General features: G+C 31.7%; 1 long non-coding RNA gene across 1 annotated transcript in view; it reads left to right on the forward strand.

Annotated features, from left to right (window-relative positions):
* Positions 1-19,822, forward strand: part of LOC129914653 (uncharacterized) — a 47,605-nt gene that overhangs the window by 225 nt on the left and 27,558 nt on the right. The window lies entirely within an intron of this gene.

The following is a 19,822-nucleotide window of genomic DNA, read 5'->3' on the forward strand; positions in this document are numbered from 1 at the left end:
TTCAATGCCCATTAACCATTTACCCCTTTTTACCCTTCTAATCTAAAGATTATTACAATATCTGTTGGTCGCAGGCCTAAAGAATAAATTATAAAACTTGAGTACCTACTTGTTCCTATCTTTAAAACATTGCAAGTTGTAACGAAAAAATAGCGGAAAAAGCTTCAAGTTTGGAATTGCACAAGGTCCTTGTATTATTATGTATATTCTCTAAGATCGCCGAGGAAAGGTGTGAAGAGTGCAGGCAACAATTTCATAAAGCTTGAACTTTAAAAATTTTAAAAATTTCTTGTTGTTCGTTTTTTTTGGGATTTTTTAGACGGGGAATAAAATGTATGTAAAAATTGCGCTTAGTGAGAACTCGAAATAAAATAGTATTTTTAATGTACTAAAACGAGTCGTCCCTAAATAGTTAAATGCATGACAAACTTGCTCTTACAGTTCAAGTTGTTATAATTACGTACTAAACCTTTTTATATACATAAAAGTCTGCAAATGTAAATTAAAAAAAAAAAAATAAAATTCATTCGTTGAGCTCGAAAACAAGTACACAGCTTGATTTCTTTATCAATATGTAGCTCTTTAAAAACAATCAAAATCATTAGAGATTTAAAAAAAAATTATAAACAAAATTTTTGAAAAAAAAAAAAAAATAAAACTAGTAGGTAACCCTTTTTGTGTAGTACCTAATTACACTAGTTTAAAAAAAAATCATTTTTTAGACACCCAATTAGGTTAAGTTTCTTGCATGAATTTTAATTCGAAATTCGTATCGAGAAATGTTCATGGAAAAATTTTTTGGGGATATGACTTTTAAAAAATGTTTACCATTTTCACTTGTGATATCGGTAGATAAAACATGTATGATGTATAATACAAATGAAAAAAAAAAATCTTTTTTAGCTCGTCTGTTTTGAGCGTAGGTTAAAAGTCTGTCATGGGTGTTTGGTAATACAGGATACAACGGAAATAAAAAAGTTCCTTTTTTTCAAACGGCTCTAACGATTTTGATTCAAATTTTTGTCGCCCAAGTATTACAAGACTGAAGTAACTCAAAAAAATTTTTCGCTAAATCAGCAAAAAACTGTTTATTTACAAACTGTTCCAAATTATAAAAAAAATAATTTTTTTATCGAGTACCTTTATAAAAATAATGCAATTAACTATTGACCAATTTTTAAAATATTCGATACATAGATATATCTAATGTTATTGTGTTTTACACATTCGATGTCACCTCAAGCAAAAAAAAATATTGAGTTATTATAGTCTCTTGTAATACTAGCGCGTTGTGTTGACATAAAAGAGCCTTTTGAAACAAAAACACATTTTTTGTATCGTTATTAATGGTACCTGCCACAGAACAGTTTTTTTGATTAAAGAATTTCTCGAAACGCACATAGCCGATTTTATATAAAAACTAGAAAGTAATTCTTGTATAAAAATTTAACAAAATTTTCGAAAACCACATTTTTGGATTTTTAAAAAATATTTGAAACTTTTTTTTTTTTTAAATCAATTTTTTGAAAATGAATTGATAAATTTATCGAAACTTCTGTTTTATGTTTGTGTTTAATATTTTCTTTAAAATGACTTACCAAATTTTTTTTTGAAAAATGTTAAAAAATGTTTATATAAACAATTATTTTTTTTTAAACGGCTCTACCGATTTATAATTTTTTTTTTTTTGTTTTCTAAAAATTCCTTTTGATACAGAAATCAAATGGCATACTTGGTTTTTTGTAAAATATAATTTAAAATGATGTTTAATTAATTAGAAAAAATAAAAATAAAGTGAAGACAAAACAATTATTAAAAATTAACGTTTTTGGAAAAGAAGATATGTAATATGTATATTCTGTTGTTTTATTTTAAAATTAAATTCGTCCCGTGAAAATGTGCTGGAAAATAAATTTAAATTTATTTTAATTTTTTTAATAATAAATTAAATTGAATTTTCAATAGCAATAATATAGTATGACCATATTTGCTGTAAAACACAAACAAACCTGAATCTCAAGATCGTTTTGAATTAAAATTAAATTTATTTTAACTTTTATATGGCAGTTGGCAAGTTTGTTTGGTTTTATTGAGTGTTTGATTTAAACAATCAAGTTTGCTTTATTCAAACAAGGCGCAATGGTGTGATATAGTGTCACGATAGAGGTTCTCTGATGGGATTGACCCAACCTCCAACAATTGACGAAGCCTCCAAGACTATCTTTGTCGTGAAAAATGCATCTCTGCTTGGCTTAGATGGGATTTGGCAAAAAATTGTGGGTCCCTTCCATTCTTGCAGTCTATTGGTCGAGAATTATAATTCACTAGCCCTTGACTTCATTAAATCGTCCTTCCACAGATTACTTTTTTTTTATTTTAAGAAAGAGCAACACAAATCTCTCACAGTTGTTTTTTTTTTCTTCCCGTATTAAATCTGGTAATTTTAAGTTTCGACGAAAAGTCAAAGGTAATTGCCGTCATTGTATGTATATGTGTGGCGTGTGCATGTGCCTACACATTTCAGCCTCTATATTTATTTCCTTTTTTTGTTATTTCTTAACTGTAATGAATACACCAAAAGATTGAAAATATATACATATACAATATAAAAAAAATAATAACAACAACCCCTACGGAACGCAATAAATCACAAAATTAATCCTTGATGGTTTATTAGCGTTTCAAGTACTTCTTATAATGGCAATGTCTTAAAGTGAAGTAATAAATTAGATTTTTTCCACAGTTTCCAAATCCGCTTCTCATCGTGTTTCAAAAACAAAAAGTGGCTTATTTTACCTCACCACCAGCCCTCCACCAACAACCGGTCCTCTTCATTCTCTCGATTATATTTCTTTCTTCGGGATAAAACGAAAGGAATTTTGAACACAAATAAACTCCATCAACTTTATCTTATCTCCATCGCTTGCTGAATTAAAAGCAAATAATGAACGTTCCATTTCCCCATACTTAGGGAATCTTAAATAAATTTGAAAATTAATCCCCCCGCACCGAACTACCCCCAGCCAAACCTATTGTCGTATCAATAAAGAAGACCGAAGGCTTTTTGTATATGGAAAATGGAACAAAAAAAAAAAAGAACATCTACCAGCAAAGGGGTCTTTGCTGGGGCTATACCACCTTTTCTAAGGTATAAGTCGTTAGCTTTTAACTTTTAGGCAAAAGAAGAAGCTTTAATTTTGGTGGTGGCGGGCGTGGCAAGGCTAAATTGCTATTCCCTGCGAAACGTCATCAATCTCTTTTAAAACTACCACCATCACCAAATCCGAACAAGCAATAGTTGGCAAATGGAAAGAGAAAAAGAGCGCCGAGGGCATAAGGAACCATTAGGCAAATCCATTGTAATGGAGTTAGTAGCCCCAACGACGCAAAAGGAGGTACACAAACCCACTACTTGTACAATGATAAAGTAAAAAAAAAAAAAAAAAATTGGCATATTTCACAGGCACTTCGCCCATCACTCGCATATTTAATAGATGCTTCAGATCTGCCAAAGAGAAATTTATTCACGAATCACGATTGATGAATAGCTGACACCTTAACGCTGTCGTCGATGTGCTTTTCAATAATAACAAAGCTAAGGCAGCCCAGCAAAATAGATAAACGGTAAGCTATCCATCATCCGCACTTCAGTATAAAAACTAGTCAAATGGACGTTGTGGAGCTTGAAAGAGGTCACGAACTGTTTTTATTCTGTGGAACTTAATAAAATCTGCTTCTTTACGAGTGGTGCCTTTCGAATACTTAAATAATATTACTATAGGCCTTACGGCACATTGTATACGTGTATTTATTGCAAAATATGTTATTATGCAAATGAGTAGGTAGAATCTAGAAACTCAAATAAAGCTGAAGGGTTTAAGTGGTCTCCACTCACGACCTTGCAAGAATTCCTCTTTCTGATGACGAAATCAACTCCGAAATAAGCATTTGTGGAATTTCCCGGGATGACACCAGAATTGCACCCGGAAAATAATGGCGGACCCCAACAATGCGCTGAAAGGCCCAATAGCGCTGGTTAGCATCGTTTTGATACCTACCCAAACTCTTGTGGCCATAATTTATTGATTGTGGAGTGGTAGAAAAAAAATTTTTGGATGCCCATAACTCAGCAACCAAACGATTCTTTTGATGTTCCACTCGATGAATTTTTTCAAATGCAGTTTTTTATGCAAGGGCTATGTGAAGTTGGTCCCCAAATGCTAATTTTTTTCAAAAGTTCCTGGTTCCAAACCTGCCCAGGATAGCTCAAGATTTTTTTTCGTTAGCCCACCCTTAGATCTAAAAAACAAAAACAAAAAAAATATTTTTTTTTTTTTTCAGTGTAAAAATTGTTGGTTTTGCACTGCGGTTCGTTTTCCCAACGTAAGCCCAGGATAGCCCAACTTTATTCCACTATTTTTTCAAAAGATATATAAAAAAACTTTTTTTCATATCAGAAATCGAAAAAATTGTGATTATATTTACTGTGACAAAATTGTGAATTTAAAACCGTGGTTTGTTTGCCCAAGGTTAGCACAGGCTAGCCCAACTTTTATTTGGATATCCTACGCTTAGTTTAAAAATTATAAAAGCATTAGTTTTTATTCACCTCAAAAAAAAAAAAAAAAAAAAAAAAGTACGCATACACCACAGTGACCACGTTTCTCAACCAATCTTGGAAATTTCAACGAATTTTTTTTTTCGTTGGTCTTTTTCATAGTTGGTCTGCCCTTAGTTAAAAAAATATAACAAAAAAAAAAACTTTTTATAAATTACAAACCTCTTAAAAATCAAAAAAAAAATGTTTCAGTGTAAAAATTGTCCTTTTTCTCAATTAACCATGGTAGTTAAAACAAATTTCATCACTTTTTTTCGTTAGCCCACTTTTAGTTGAAAAATTGTGAAAAAAAAACTTTTTCCAAATTACCAACCTCTTAAAAATCAAAATTTATTTTTTTTCAGTGTAAAAATTGTTTTTTTTTTTACTTTTTCTAAATTTTTTATTTTTTGAACTAACAAAAAAACAAGCCACGATTTTAAACTAACGATTTTTTCACAGGAAAAAAAAATCACAATTTTTTCGGTTTCTGATATGAAAACCGTTTTTTGTTGTACCTATATTTGAAAAAAAAAAAATAGTACAATAAAGAAAAAAAAAAGTTGAGCTAACCTTAGGCAATCACCCCCAAATTAGCATTTGGGGGTGCCAACTTCACATAGCCGGATATCTATGTATTTTTTTCGAAAATGAAAAGGCCTCTTCATCGCATTTGTGGTCACTACATTCATCTTGAATGGAATGGATTCAAATGTTTTTAACTACATATTGACTTAGCATGGACTTGAACCAATGCAATCCAATTGAAAAAGAATAAACTTCAAACTTTCTTAGCAACAGTTTAAATAGTGTCTATAAATACACCCTAATCAATATACTTTAAAAATAAATTCCTTCAAAATAGTTATAAATGAGATGATAAGTGAAAAAAGCCTAAAGCTCTGGCTTATTCTATAGATACAGCAAACAAAAAAAAAAGTGAAAGTGTTCAAAGACCATCAACATAAGGCAAAACCACTTAAGTTGCAAGTTCTCCTTGACACATCTTGCTTTTAAGTGTTCTTATTTTCAACTTTTTTTTTTTTTTTGTTTCCATACTTTCTTTTTTTCTTTCTGCCATTTTTAAGACACATTCAACAAAAATTTCAATATAAGAAAGATTTTGCTCAAAGGAACAATTTGATGAAGTGCAGCATTTCATTGAATTTTCGTGCCTTCAAGTTTTCTCTGTGTATCCTAGTTTTTTTTTTTATTTTCATTCTGGCAACATTGATACTACATTGTGAGAGGTGCCTGCCTGCACTCAAGCTCGAGCCAAAGCCTGCGGCACAAATATGCAAATCAGTATTGATTTGTGGCTAAGAGCCAATACATGACAGTGAAGTGGAGTTGTGCAGTGCATAGCGATGGATGGGATTGGGATTGGAATCCCTATCTTTCTTCTCCCTTGTCCTTTTAGAAAATGGAGCATGATGATGATGATGATGGTGTCGTTGGAATGGCGGGAAAACAAACATATAGATATGTGTGATAGTAGATAGGTTTAGGTTATAGTGTAGTGGGACAACGTGTGGTTATCGATCGGGAGGAATGCTTACCTATAGTAGAGACCCCGTGGGAACATTCCTAAAATCTTCACTTGAAACCAACAGATGTGTCTGTCCTGTCCTGTATATATGCCGTTGCCGTTACCGTTTCGTTTCGAGTGTTGTCAGATATTTTTCTTGAGTGAGTTAGATGGAGCAGTGGGTTACCTACTTACATTACGGTTAAGCAATGGAATGACAGAATGTGTGTGATCCTGCTCCAGCATTTCCATTTTGTGTGATGATTTCTTGTCACGGTGCAGGATAATACTTCATGTTACGTTTTACATGTGCACTGACATTCGCATAAATGTAGTAAAAGGAAGGTCTACCTATTTCTCGTTCTCGTCCTCAAGTTTCCTCATATGGCGGGATATAAATTTCACTTTTGCAATGCAGCTGTGTAGCAATAACATCTGCCACAGATTGTGGTAGGTGTTGTATAGAGATACCTATGTGCTCTATGTGCTCTACACACACACAAGGCATCATCACCATACGTTTACCTACTCTCATTCTATTCCTTTGTTATTCTATGCATGTGTGTTTCAGTATACTTAACTGTATGCTTTTGCATAGGTATGCTTTTTTTTCTACTTCGTCCTTGCAACAGTTTTTTTGCAATTTTGAGATTTACGAGTTAGTTTTGTAGAAAAATGCGGTCTTTGTGATTGCGGAAAAGTCCGTGTTCGGGTAGTATTTGCTTGCTTATGTGCTTTGAGCTATAATTCAATATACCTAATGACTAGGCATTGTCATGGCACGACTTTTTCTTTTCTGTGCAGGTGTTCTTGGAATAAGTGAGATAAATTGGGAACATAAAGTACCTACAATAACTACTATTTTGAAAAATCAATGAAACTCTATACGTAGGTACAAACATTACTTAAAGATACTATTGGAATCTTTTGTTATGAATTCACGCGACCCCAACAACAACAGTGAGTGGGTGACGTCAATTTTATAACAACAATTTTGCACCCTCTTAACGCTCTTGAGTTTAAATCCAAAAGTCTGTTGCTGATGAGTTTTGCTGATCCCAAAAAAAAGAAAAAATAAATGAGAAATTATTTTTGTAAAATTTATTTATTGATAACGATTAGTTTTAGACTCTTCTAATTTGACCCAAAAATGTGATCAACATTTTTTGTTTGTATGTATTTTGAAATGAAAAAGGTTCTTAAGAAGTGTAATTAACAAATACAAAAATTATTTTACCATATTTTACAATTTTTTGTATAATTTTTGTACCTATTAACCAATAAGATATTTCAATATAAAAAAGTTACACATACGCCACAGTGACCCACAGTTAAAAAGCAAACAAAATATTTAAAACAAATTTATAGCTGACTAAACAATTACACCAGTTGTTGACCATAAAATAACTTTTTATTTTCTTACCTGATATGGTTGTCACACGATGCAGTGATGACATAACGGTAAAACTTTCATGTTAAGCTAAATTTTTTATTTAAGACTTTTGATCAGCTTTTTGGTATAAATACCCCTACATATGAGCGGTGGGGAAATTAATGACATTGACTCCCAGAGAGGGTGACTTCTCTAGTAAGTACTTGAGCGCGTAAATGATTTCATGAGACGAATATTCTTTCACACTCGTACTGTGACAAGAGTTCAAAAAAAGATCTTGGCATACCCTAGTCCTCAGGCCCCCTAGTTTTGAGAAGGTGTTCTAACAAAACCTCTGATATTCCAACTACCAACCGATCGCACTAACGATTTAGCTGAAGAAATATCTTGATTAACGAAAGTTAAGTAATGACCTAAAATACAGTTCTTGTGGCAAGAGGTCTGTTGTTGATGTTTTATCTCATTGAACAAATCTAAAAAATCTTTTTATCGTTTTTATTGCTTGTTGCACTTGATATTTAAAAGAAATTTGATAAGAATTGGCATCAAGCTCTTCTCTCGAAAATGCGTTCTTTTTGCTTCAAAAACACAATGATGCCTACTATTATTGAAGTGGAATCTGCATTCCACTATCCATGTGTTGTACTTGCATCGATGAAACCGACCAACTTTTCTTTCTCGTTTGTGCATTACAAATATACAAACCATCTTCTGTGGAATTAACACATATCCGACACCAACAACACCAAAACCTCTGCAAACCTCGCTTTCCTCCGAAGATAAAAGAAATTTGCTTCACGGTCTGATCCAGCATTAATTTTTAAATCATTCATCCAATGCTCGCGTAATCATCATTAAACTTACAATGTTTCGTTATACTGTAAGAATGAATGTAGTATATTCAATTGCAGAGTTTTGTAAAATAAGTTCACGATCGTGTGGTTGCCATTTAAATTTTACAAAGGTTGTATAGATTCAACGGATATATAATGTTAATTGCATGCTAGTATTGATGGTTTAACAGATCATCGTTTAACTTTATCATGACATCAAGGATCAATTGGTAGATTTTTGTACCAACTTTATGTCTAATTTAACTCGGATACTATAAGCTCATGTAGATTCAACAGGGCCATCATGAATAATATTTAACATGATGTATCTATTTAAATTGATTGGATTCCATTGTCGCTTTAACATTGAACAGTGTTAATTTTAAACTTCATATGGGTTTGATTTAACAGAATTTTCGGTTACATGAATGAGGATTCTAATGTTAATAAAACAAGCTGAGCTACAATATATTCATATTCATGGTAACTTTACACAATATCTTATTTTAATGGAAAAAAATATTTAAACCCCTGTCAAAACCGGCCAAAATTTCTTGCTAAAAACGGAGTAGGAAAAATAACACAGGGTAAGAATTACAAGCAAGTCCGTAGTTCCTTAAATACAAGAAAATAAATTTTGAAAGACTAGGACAAACTAAAATATTTGACACGTAAGAAAACAACTAAAACTTACACTAATTACACTATTACCCCATTGCTAATAATGTTATTTGATAATAAAATAAATTATTAGCAGCATACCTATGGGTTTTTGGAAAATTTAGGATATAGATAAATGGTAAATAAAAGGGGAAAAATAAATTGCCCACAAACAAATTGGGGTAAAGGAGATGGGTAGGCGAAAAAGTGGGGTGGGTGTCAAAAATCGTGTCTTCTTACGATTTTTGTCAAAAGTAGACCTCCTATTGAAAAAAATTAAATACGAAAGTTGTGGATAGTTAAAGTGTCTACAACTTTTACTCAAACCATTTTTTTTTTATTTAACCTCAAAAATATTGAAAAAGAAAAATGCAAAAATACGATTTTATGATTTTTCATTTTTATCTTTTACAAAAACAGTTGGATTTTAACAAAACTTATTTAAAAATTACTTTGATATGTTTTCTATTTATTTTGAATGTTTTTTGAGCAAAAAGGTAATTTTTGGAGTTTTGACAAATTTAATTTGAAAAAATTGCCTATTTTTCAATAAAAAAAGTTACTGAAAAAATTTGTGATTTTTGAAAAGTTATGAATGCAGTTATTTAGATTAAAACCTTTTATTTAAGATGTGTGGAAAAACTAAACTTTTGTTTAAAAAAATTTTGAGAAAAATTTAAAAAAACGAAAAAACAATTGATTTTTTCTTAAATGACAGTAATATTGGCGAGAAATAATTTTCCATAGAAACCAAATTATACTTTTCGAATGGCCTTTGACCTTCTTAATTTGAATCTAGCATTAGAAAAGCTCTAACATGCAAAGTTTTTGAGGTGACTTTTTTGATTGAAAAATAGACTATTTTTTTTTTACTCCTTTCATATGCCATTTATCCAACTTTTGCCCTCTGAAAACCGGATTGGCACTGGTCTATATAAGCAGTAGATTTTAAAAACAAGGAAAACCTCACTGTTAAATTTTCAAAACTGTTTTCCTTCAGAAAATAGAATTTAAGTTTTCGACATGATGCCTTTTTAAAGTTATGTGACATTGATCATTCTCCCTTTTTTTATTTCCTTGAAACTTTCTTGACTATACGAGAATATACAAAAGTAAAAATTATTCAATGCAAACCCCCACATTATCCGATTTTGTATTCTACACATCTCATGTTCCTTCTGTGACTGTGTCGAATGCCGACTTTAACTGTTATACATGTACATATGTGAGCAAGCACTCATTTGCATCCTGCAGTTCCGTGCAGCGGGAGTAAGAGATAAAAATATATATTATTATTACAAAAGGCAAAAAGTTGAAATCCCACGAAATAGCACTATATCCAGGATCTAGCCATCATCATCATCATCATCATCATACTCCATTACACTCTTGGGAGCCGCAGGGAGGAAGTTTTTAAAGCCGGAAATATGACGGAATGGAACTCAAACATAGTCGAAGACTTTCAAGGACGCCACTTCTTCTTTCTGGTCTATGTTGCTCTTGCTCTGGCTCGGATATGTGCTGGTATAGCCGCCGTATAGTGAATGTGCAATGGCGCACAAATGGTACAAAAACTTGCTCTAGTTTTATATAAAATATATTATAGTCCGACTGGGGTGTTGTATTATACTTTCTTTTCCTTTATGTGTTAAAAATACAAAATGCGGCTCACACCATTAGGGACAACGACGAATGACTGTAAAGCGACGACGACTATGACTACGATGACGACGACGTTAGTCGGTCCTATACAACAGCTTCCAACACTCATACGATTTAATCGCAAATATTTACACTGTGGCGTGATAATTCCACAAGAATCCTTGAACTCCGATGCCCTTATGGTAGGTATAACAATTTTAATGAATCCATTTAAGGACGCGCAAATCTTGGCTATTTCTAGTTTTTTGGTTTTAATTAAAATTAAATGTGAGATACGTCGTCGTCGTCGGTCGTACAGCTTTTACGTAGGTATGAATTTATATATTTATATAGGTATACGAGTACTTTTGGTCCTTCCTTGTGTGTTCTCTTGGCCAGAAGATTGTAGAGGGCTGGTATTTTTTTTTTTTTTTTTTTTTTTTGTAGGTCGGGTTAACTTAAAATGCCCATGGGTAAGTGTGGAAAAATTGTGGTAAGAACTCACGTACAACAGAGAAAATTGCTGTAAGAAGAATCTGCTTTGCCGCTTCGTAGATGTTTGAACATAATCTTAATTGTACTGAATGAGGTCACGTAATTTTTTTCTCACACATACTTGTAGTTGTTCTTAAGTTTTTTTTTTTTTTTTGTATTCTTTGTATTGTTTTTAGTGTATGTATGTTATTGTTAGGATTCTTAAATGGCAACTATTATAAAGACGATTAAAAATGTAAAGACTTTTCTTAAATCGTATAAATGTTTAACTTTGTTTTGTTGTTACAATTGGCATTATTTCGAATGTATACATTTATTTTTTCTTTCTCGTTCAAATAGAGGCTGAGGATGAAGGTGATTACTTCATTTTGAAACTTTCAATCAGTCTAACGGTTATTCATGGTACAGAATTGAAAGGCTAACTCCTTGTAAGTCGTAAGATAATTAAACGCTATGCCTTTAAGATTAAACTTGCGAATCAACTGTAGGGATTCCAGTTCCAGTAAGACCGAACACCAAGCTTCTCAGACGTATTCAGAGTTCAAGCCGCTAACCTCTAGTCGCTCCCGACGCACAGTGTGGCCGATGATGGTAGGAAAGTTGGCAAAAATTATTTTTGTTCGTTTTTAAGTTTGTTATGGGTAAAAATACTATAATAAAGTACACAACTAAGACAACTCTTGTGATTCTATGAAAAATTATTAAAAACGCACATAACTAAGAAGGTATCTGTTAACTTTAGCTTTGAAGTTGTTGGGAAGGAAAATTGTTATTTAATTTTTCAATACTTTGAATTTACTGGTTTTATTATTAAAATAAGGTTTTTCTTAAAAAATATAGTTTTATCGCTCAAAAAATTTTGACCTGACTCATTAATTGGGTTAACAAAATCTTCTTGATCAAAAAATACACTGGTCAACAAAATTCAACTTTTTTTTGTCCAAAGAACCAAAATATACTTTTATGAAGGATTTAGGAATACTGAACTCGAATACACATTCAGAAATATTCTTTTAGCTTTGGTTTTTTTTAATATTAGCGTGATAAAATGCAAAAAAAAAAAAACTTATTTTGAATGTTTTTGAGGTTATGCTAATTGTGGTTTAGTATTTCAGCGCATAGTTTGACGCCGTGATCTGTTTTCCTTCTTAAAAAAACTGTTTAAATCTTTCCGATCTTATTTTATGAATGAGATATCTCAAGATGAGTTTCCATTTTGTTGATCAAGACTATTTTCTTTAATTTTTAGCCAGCATGCTAACCGTACACACTCTCAGTTGTGGCTAATAGAATAATTCTGACTATGGATACGAGTTCAGAATCTCTTCAGAAAAGTATAATTAGGTCCTTGTGTCAAAAATCGAGTTGACCGGTATTGTCGGCACTGCCGGAATCTGATAAATATATACAAAAAAATGGTTATTTTTAGATAACTTCACATAGTGTTTACTCAAATAGGGGCAAACAGAGGCAACATTTTTTTAATTGACACGAAAGATGACACTCTCATCAATAAAGGGACACCAAAAACAAAGCGCCACTTCACATCGTTATGAACTTTTTCTCAAGGTATTTGTATGATGCACACAAAACACAAATGATCTTAAAGACACCGAATTCGAAAAATTATTTCAAACAAACTACACGCTCATAATTCACAAGAGAAATGAGAATCTAAAGCTTTCCTTTTGCTTGTTATTCTATATTTATTTCAAATTTTTATCTTTTGTTTTAACGAAATAGCCTTAAAACTTGAAACACCCATGGGAGCTAAAAAAAAGTTAAATAACGAATAATTTCGTCAATGGTGACATTTTAAAGTGTAGTTACTCTACCCGTTAGGCTAAAATCGTGGAATAAGAACCGGTTTTGTGCAGCCTATTAAAGAAAATTTGTATTTGGCAATTTCGGTACAAATTAAAAATAGCTATTTTTGCCAGCTTTTGATACCATTGGCCACACTGTGCGACGTAACAGCAAGATCAACCGAAATCCGGAAACCCAAAATCCCGAAAATGTAAAATCTTTGTTTTCGGGATTCGTGGCATAACACAAAGGAGCAGAACCTAGTTAACCAGTATTGTTGCTGGAAAAAAAAATCAAAAAGGGCCAAAAAAAGGGTTCCGAGACAAAAAAGGGGCCAACCATAGAATTTCGTAAAGCAAACAAAAAAATTATATAAACATCACCGAAAACACATCATAAACTTTTAATAATAAAATTAACTAATAAAAATAAAAAACAGAACATTTTTTGGCAAATTATATGCATAATATACTTTCGATATTTAAGCACTAATTCGGACTTTGGCATACCCAGTTTTCGTGATCTTGTCTTGGTTTTATTAAACTAAGATCTGATGTCAAGGGATTGCAGTTTTTACATTAAATCTACTTGTAATCTTATTTTTTATCAGTGCCAGTCAGAGAAATACTCATTCAGTTGAGGTCTTTAAACATTATTTCATCCAAACCATTTTTAAATAACCCAAATTTCTTCTTCGTCCTAAATTTCAAAAAATGTTTCAAAAACCTTGTCCGCAGATCCAGCCTCAAGCATTTTTTTGTACTCCTCAAAAACTTTCTCTAAATTCGATTCGACTAAATTTTGGAAGTCAGAAACCAGATCTACTTACCTAATTGAAGTCAACTGTTCTATTTTTTATAGTTCTCCATAAATTTTCATCTTTTTAAATTATTGAGAACAAAATGTTTAGCTATAAAAAAGGGGCCATTTTGGTAATTAAAAAAAAAAATGGGGGCCAATAAGGGTCCCGAGCTTAAAAACACTACTTACAACTCTCAACCATTCTTTTTTTCATTTAATTCATTTGCAGGAATGGAGGACAACAGAATGAAACCATACAAACTTTTGCATTTCATTTATGTATTGAGTTTAAAGAGACCTTTCTTTTGATGTCTCACTCCATAGATTTTACATTTTTTCTTTAAGGGATTTTTCCGATTATTAAAACAATATTTTAATAATTTCTGTAACTCAATGCACTATTAACTCACCACGTTAAACAATTTACTGTTTTGTAACTTTGGTCGTGCCGAAATTGGTCACTAGGGTGTATACGTAATTTAACAAAATGTCGAATTCTTTTCAACTAATAAAATCGTAAAAAGAAATCAAAACCAAAGAGATTTTTTTTATAAGAACTAAGATAGATATAATTGTGCCCTTAATTATGAAATTCCAAGTCAAATCTTGGCAGTTTGGGGGGCACGCAGTCTATGTTTAGGTGATAATCTGTTAACGCGATTTTCATTTCTTTAATGCGCCCTCCCGCCACTTCTGCGAGGTTACCAAAGGAATACCTGTCGTTTTGTATAGGGGAAGTGGGGGCAAGTGTTTTAGTGTTTTATTGTGTTAAAAACCTATAAAAAACAAATTTTTAATTAAAATAAAGTCTTTATTCATTAAGGGCCAATAGTCATGCTTCGCATGACAGCAGGAGTAACAAAGCTTGATAGAATTAGAAGTACGAAGATCCGAGGAAGCCTTCATGTTAAAAATACCATCTCCCAAAAAATTGAACACGACCGACTCAGTTGGTATTGCCATGTTCAAAGGAGAGATCCTGAGAACCCCGTCAAAAAAGCAATATCATATAACGTTCCAACACGAAATAAAAAGAAAGGTAGGCCTAAAAACTCCTGGTACAAGCAAATGTAAAAACACCAGCATTCAGTTGGCCTCAGAAATGGAACAATACAAAACCGGGAGGCTTGCCGCCGATTTCTGAGGTCAACCAGGCGAACCCCACAGGCGGATCACTAGTGTGAAGCAGTAACATGGGAAGGTTATGATCCCCTCGACATCGATATCATATCAGCGCCGAGAAAAAGGAAGAAGAAGAAGTCAGATAAACCTCAGTCAGAAAAATATTTCAACTAACTGTTTATAATATCAATAAACAGTTTATAAAATCAAACAACAAATTCAACTAACGTTTATTGAAATCAACTAACAGTTTATTGAAATTTTATGGAAAAAATTATTCAATAAACAGGAGTTCATTGTCCCAACAAACTTGTTAGTTGGACGAGTTTCAATAAAAAAGTTTATTGGGACAATGAACTTTTTTATTGATATTATGTACCTTTTTGGTTCGGTGTATTATTAGGAATAAAAGTTTTTTTTTTATATTGACATTTATTCTTCTGATAGTCTAAATGACGATTGAAAAATCAGGGCTAAGTTAAATGTTTACTCTAGGAAAAAAATTATTATAAAAAAAAATAAAAAATATTGAACAAAATATAACAAGTTTTGAAAAAACATCTAACAACAAACGGTCTTGCCTCCACATGGGGGTAAGACACCCGTATAAACTTAGCATGACAACTTTTGAAAAGTTAATTTTTTTTTGGCTCAGTAATTGCCGCATAATTGCCGTGTTTATGCCGTAAAGTCAAACAAATTGCCGCGCGTTTAGTTTGGTCAGAATCGGTAAACCAAGTTTGTCATGCTAACTTTATATAAAGTTAGCATGACAAATTTTAATTTTTGATCAATTTCAATTTTTTTTTCGCTAATTATTTAAAGTTTAATTGCCGTAATTATGCCGTGAAATCGAAAATAATATATCTCTTTTGGTTTTCTCAAAAAAAAAATAAAATGTATTTTTTGTTAACCCTATTCCATATAAAGTTAGCATGACACACCATCTATTTCTTAAATCCTTGGTCAATTTTTACTTTTTTTTGGCCAATTAATTGCCGCATTGGGTTAATATAAAAACCGCAAACTCAAAAAAATTGCCGCGCTTTTGGTTTTTTCAAAAAAAATTAAAAACTGTTTTTGGCCTCATATCGTATAAAGTTAGCATGACCAAGGATTTAAGAAATAGATGGTTTGTCATGCTAACTTTATACGATATGAGGTCAAAAACAGTTTTTAATTTTTTTTGAAAAACCAAAAGCGCGGCAATTTTTTTGAGTTTGCGGTTTTTATAGTAATCCAATGCGGCAATTAATTGGCCAAAAAAAATTTCAAATTGACCAAGGATTTAAGAAATAGATGGTTTGTCATGCTAACTTTATACGATATGAGGCCAAAAACAGTTTTTAATTTTTTTTGAAAAAACCAAAAGCGCGGCAATTTTTTTGAGTTTGCAGTTTTTATATTAACCCAATGCGGCAATTAATTGGCCAAAAAAATTTTCAAATTGACCAAGGATTTAAGAAATAGATGGTTTGTCATGCTAACTTTATACGATATGAGGCCAAAAACAGTTTTTAATTTTTTTTGAAAAAACCAAAAGCGCGGCAATTTTTTTGAGTTTGCAGTTTTTATATTAACCCAATGCGGCAATTAATTGGCCAAAAAAAATTTCAAATTGACCAAGGATTTAAGAAATAGATGGTTTGTCATGCTAACTTTATACGATATGAGGTCAAAAACAGTTTTTAATTTTTTTTGAAAAAACCAAAAGCGCGGCAAATTTTTTGAGTTTGCGGTTTTTATAGTAACCCAATGCGGCAATTAATTGGCCAAAAAAATTTTCAAATTGACCAAGGATTTAAGAAATAGATGGTTTGTCATGCTAACTTTATACGATATGAGGCCAAAAACAGTTTTTAATTTTTTTTTGAAAAAACCAAAAGCGCGGCAATTTTTTTGAGTTTGCAGTTTTTATATTAACCCAATGCGGCAATTAATTGGCCAAAAAAATTTTCAAATTGACCAAGGATTTAAGAAATAGATGGTTTGTCATGCTAACTTTATACGATATGAGGCCAAAAACAGTTTTTAATTTTTTTTTGAAAAAACCAAAAGCGCGGCAATTTTTTTGAGTTTGCGGTTTTTATAGTAACCCAATGCGGCAATTAATTGGCCAAAAAAATTTTCAAATTGACCAAGGATTTAAGAAATAGATGGTTTGTCAAGCTAACTTTATACGATATGAGGTCAAAAACAGTTTTTAATTTTTTTTGAAAAAACCAAAAGCGCGGCAATTTTTTTGAGTTTGCGGTTTTTATAGTAACCCAATGCGGCAATTAATTGGCCAAAAAAATTTTCAAATTGACCAAGGATTTAAGAAATAAATGGTTTGTCAAGCTAACTTTATACGATATAAGGCCAAAAACAGTTTTTAATTTTTTTTGAAAAAACCAAAAGCGCGGCAATTTTTTTGAGTTTGCAGTTTTTATATTAACCCAATGCGGCAATTAATTGGCCAAAAAAATTTTCAAATTGACCAAGGATTTAAGAAATAGATGGTTTGTCATGCTAACTTTATACGATATGAGGTCAAAAACAGTTTTTAATTTTTTTTGAAAAAACCAAAAGCGCGCCAATTTTTTTGAGTTTGCGGTTTTTATAGTAACCCAATGCGGCAATTAATTGGCCAAAAAAATTTTCAAATTGACCAAGGATTTAAGAAATAGATGGTTTGTCATGCTAACTTTATACGATATGAGGCCAAAAACAGTTTTTAATTTTTTTTTGAAAAAAACCAAAAGCGCGGCAATTTTTTTGAGTTTGCAGTTCTTATATTAACCCAATGCGGCAATTAATTGGCCAAAAAAATTTTCAAATTGACCAAGGATTTAAGAAATAGATGGTTTGTCATGCTAACTTTATACGATATGAGGCCAAAAACAGTTTTTAATTTTTTTTGAAAAAACCAAAAGCGCGGCAATTTTTTTGAGTTTGCAGTTTTTATATTAACCCAATGCGGCAATTAATTGGCCAAAAAAAATTTCAAATTGACCAAGGATTTAAGAAATAGATGGTTTGTCATGCTAACTTTATACGATATGAGGTCAAAAACAGTTTTTAATTTTTTTTGAAAAACCAAAAGCGCGGCAAATTTTTTGAGTTTGCGGTTTTTATAGTAACCCAATGCGGCAATTAATTGGCCAAAAAAATTTTCAAATTGACCAAGGATTTAAGAAATAGATGGTTTGTCATGCTAACTTTATACGATATGAGGCCAAAAACAGTTTTTAATTTTTTTTTGAAAAAAACAAAAGCGCGGCAATTTTTTTGAGTTTGCAGTTTTTATATTAACCCAATGCGGCAATTAATTGGCCAAAAAAAATTTCAAATTGACCAAGGATTTAAGAAATAGATGGTTTGTCATGCTAACTTTATACGATATGAGGCCAAAAACAGTTTTTAATTTTTTTTGAAAAAACCAAAAGCGCGGCAATTTTTTTGAGTTTGCGGTTTTTATATTAACCCAATGCGGCAATTAATTGGCCAAAAAAAGTAAAAATTGACCAAGGATTTAAGAAATAGATGGTGTGTCGTGCTAACTTTATATGGAATAGGGTTAACAAAAAATACATTTTATTTTTTTTTGAGAAAACCAAAAGAGATATATTATTTTCGATTTCACGGCATAATTACGGCAATTAAACTTTAAATAATTAGCGAAAAAAAAATTGAAATTGATCAAAAATTAAAATTTGTCATGCTAACTTTATATAAAGTTTACCGATTCTGACCAAACTAAGCGCGCGGCAATTTGTTTGACTTCACGGCATAAACACGGCAATTATGCGGCAATTACTGAGCCAAAAAAAAATTAACTTTTCAAAAGTTGTCATGCTAAGTTTATACGGGTGGGTAAGACCGCCCTATCAAATTGTGTTGGTAGAAAGACCGTCTCTTTTGTTTTAAATTCAGTCTATAACACAATTATGCTATATTTTCATTAGTACTCACTCCAACAGAATCTGGGACACATTTTGCACTTAATCCAACAATATTTTGAATTTGGTCTAGAAAACAGTTGCATATAGAATGTACAAATACAGTCTGCAAAGTCCTCTTGCTTAGAATCATCACTTATATTTATTATTTGGCGCCTGGCGCTAATCTTTTTGGAAGATTTAACTGTAAACTTCTTTTTCCAATTTTGTTAAGCTACCTGGACTTCGAATTTTGCCCATGGGTGGCCTTGCCACAGTCATATCATATCTGATGTTCTGGATTATTATTTTTTTTTTTTCTTAATTTATCTTCTCCTCCTCCTTCTATACTTCCTCTATATAATTGAGTCGAAGAACATGGTATTTTTTTTTCGATGAGTTCAAGGCTACCTAAAAAATGTATCCGATAACACCATACGACGCCAATCCTGTCAGGATGTGGACGGACGGGAAGACATCTGATTTTCGATCAGTCATCTTTTACTACAAAAGTGATGATAACTATCACATGTATTGGCTGCATGTATTGCAGCTAATTTGAATGTCAAATTAATGTTTTTTTTTTACATGGGCTTATACCACTTTCAAATAAATAAGAAAAAATCACCAAAAAAAAGTAGAAGATTCAAATAATGTGACCTCAAATCGAACTTTGTGATTAGATTACTTTACTCATGTTATATCCATTATGAGTTGTCCTTTGATGATTTAACCTTGACACATAACAAACAAAATGAATTATTCGTAAAATGTATCCTGAATATTGTTTTATTACAAAAAGATTATGTTTACATCTTAAGTCTTCATCTTCAAACAAACTCTTCCGTCTTTTTGAAGGTCAGGTCACCCTCCCTTTGCGCAATTTTCACAATATTATCATACGATAGAATGAAATTCTTGGAAATCTATTTGCAATCAGTCCGGAAATAACCCCAAAAATTCTACAACACAAATGTAATGTACTTATGTACTGTAGATCACATGTTATACACATTAACTGAAAAA

Source organism: Episyrphus balteatus, chromosome 3 (genome assembly GCF_945859705.1).
Source record: "Episyrphus balteatus chromosome 3, idEpiBalt1.1, whole genome shotgun sequence".
Classification (NCBI taxonomy): domain Eukaryota; kingdom Metazoa; phylum Arthropoda; class Insecta; order Diptera; family Syrphidae; genus Episyrphus; species Episyrphus balteatus.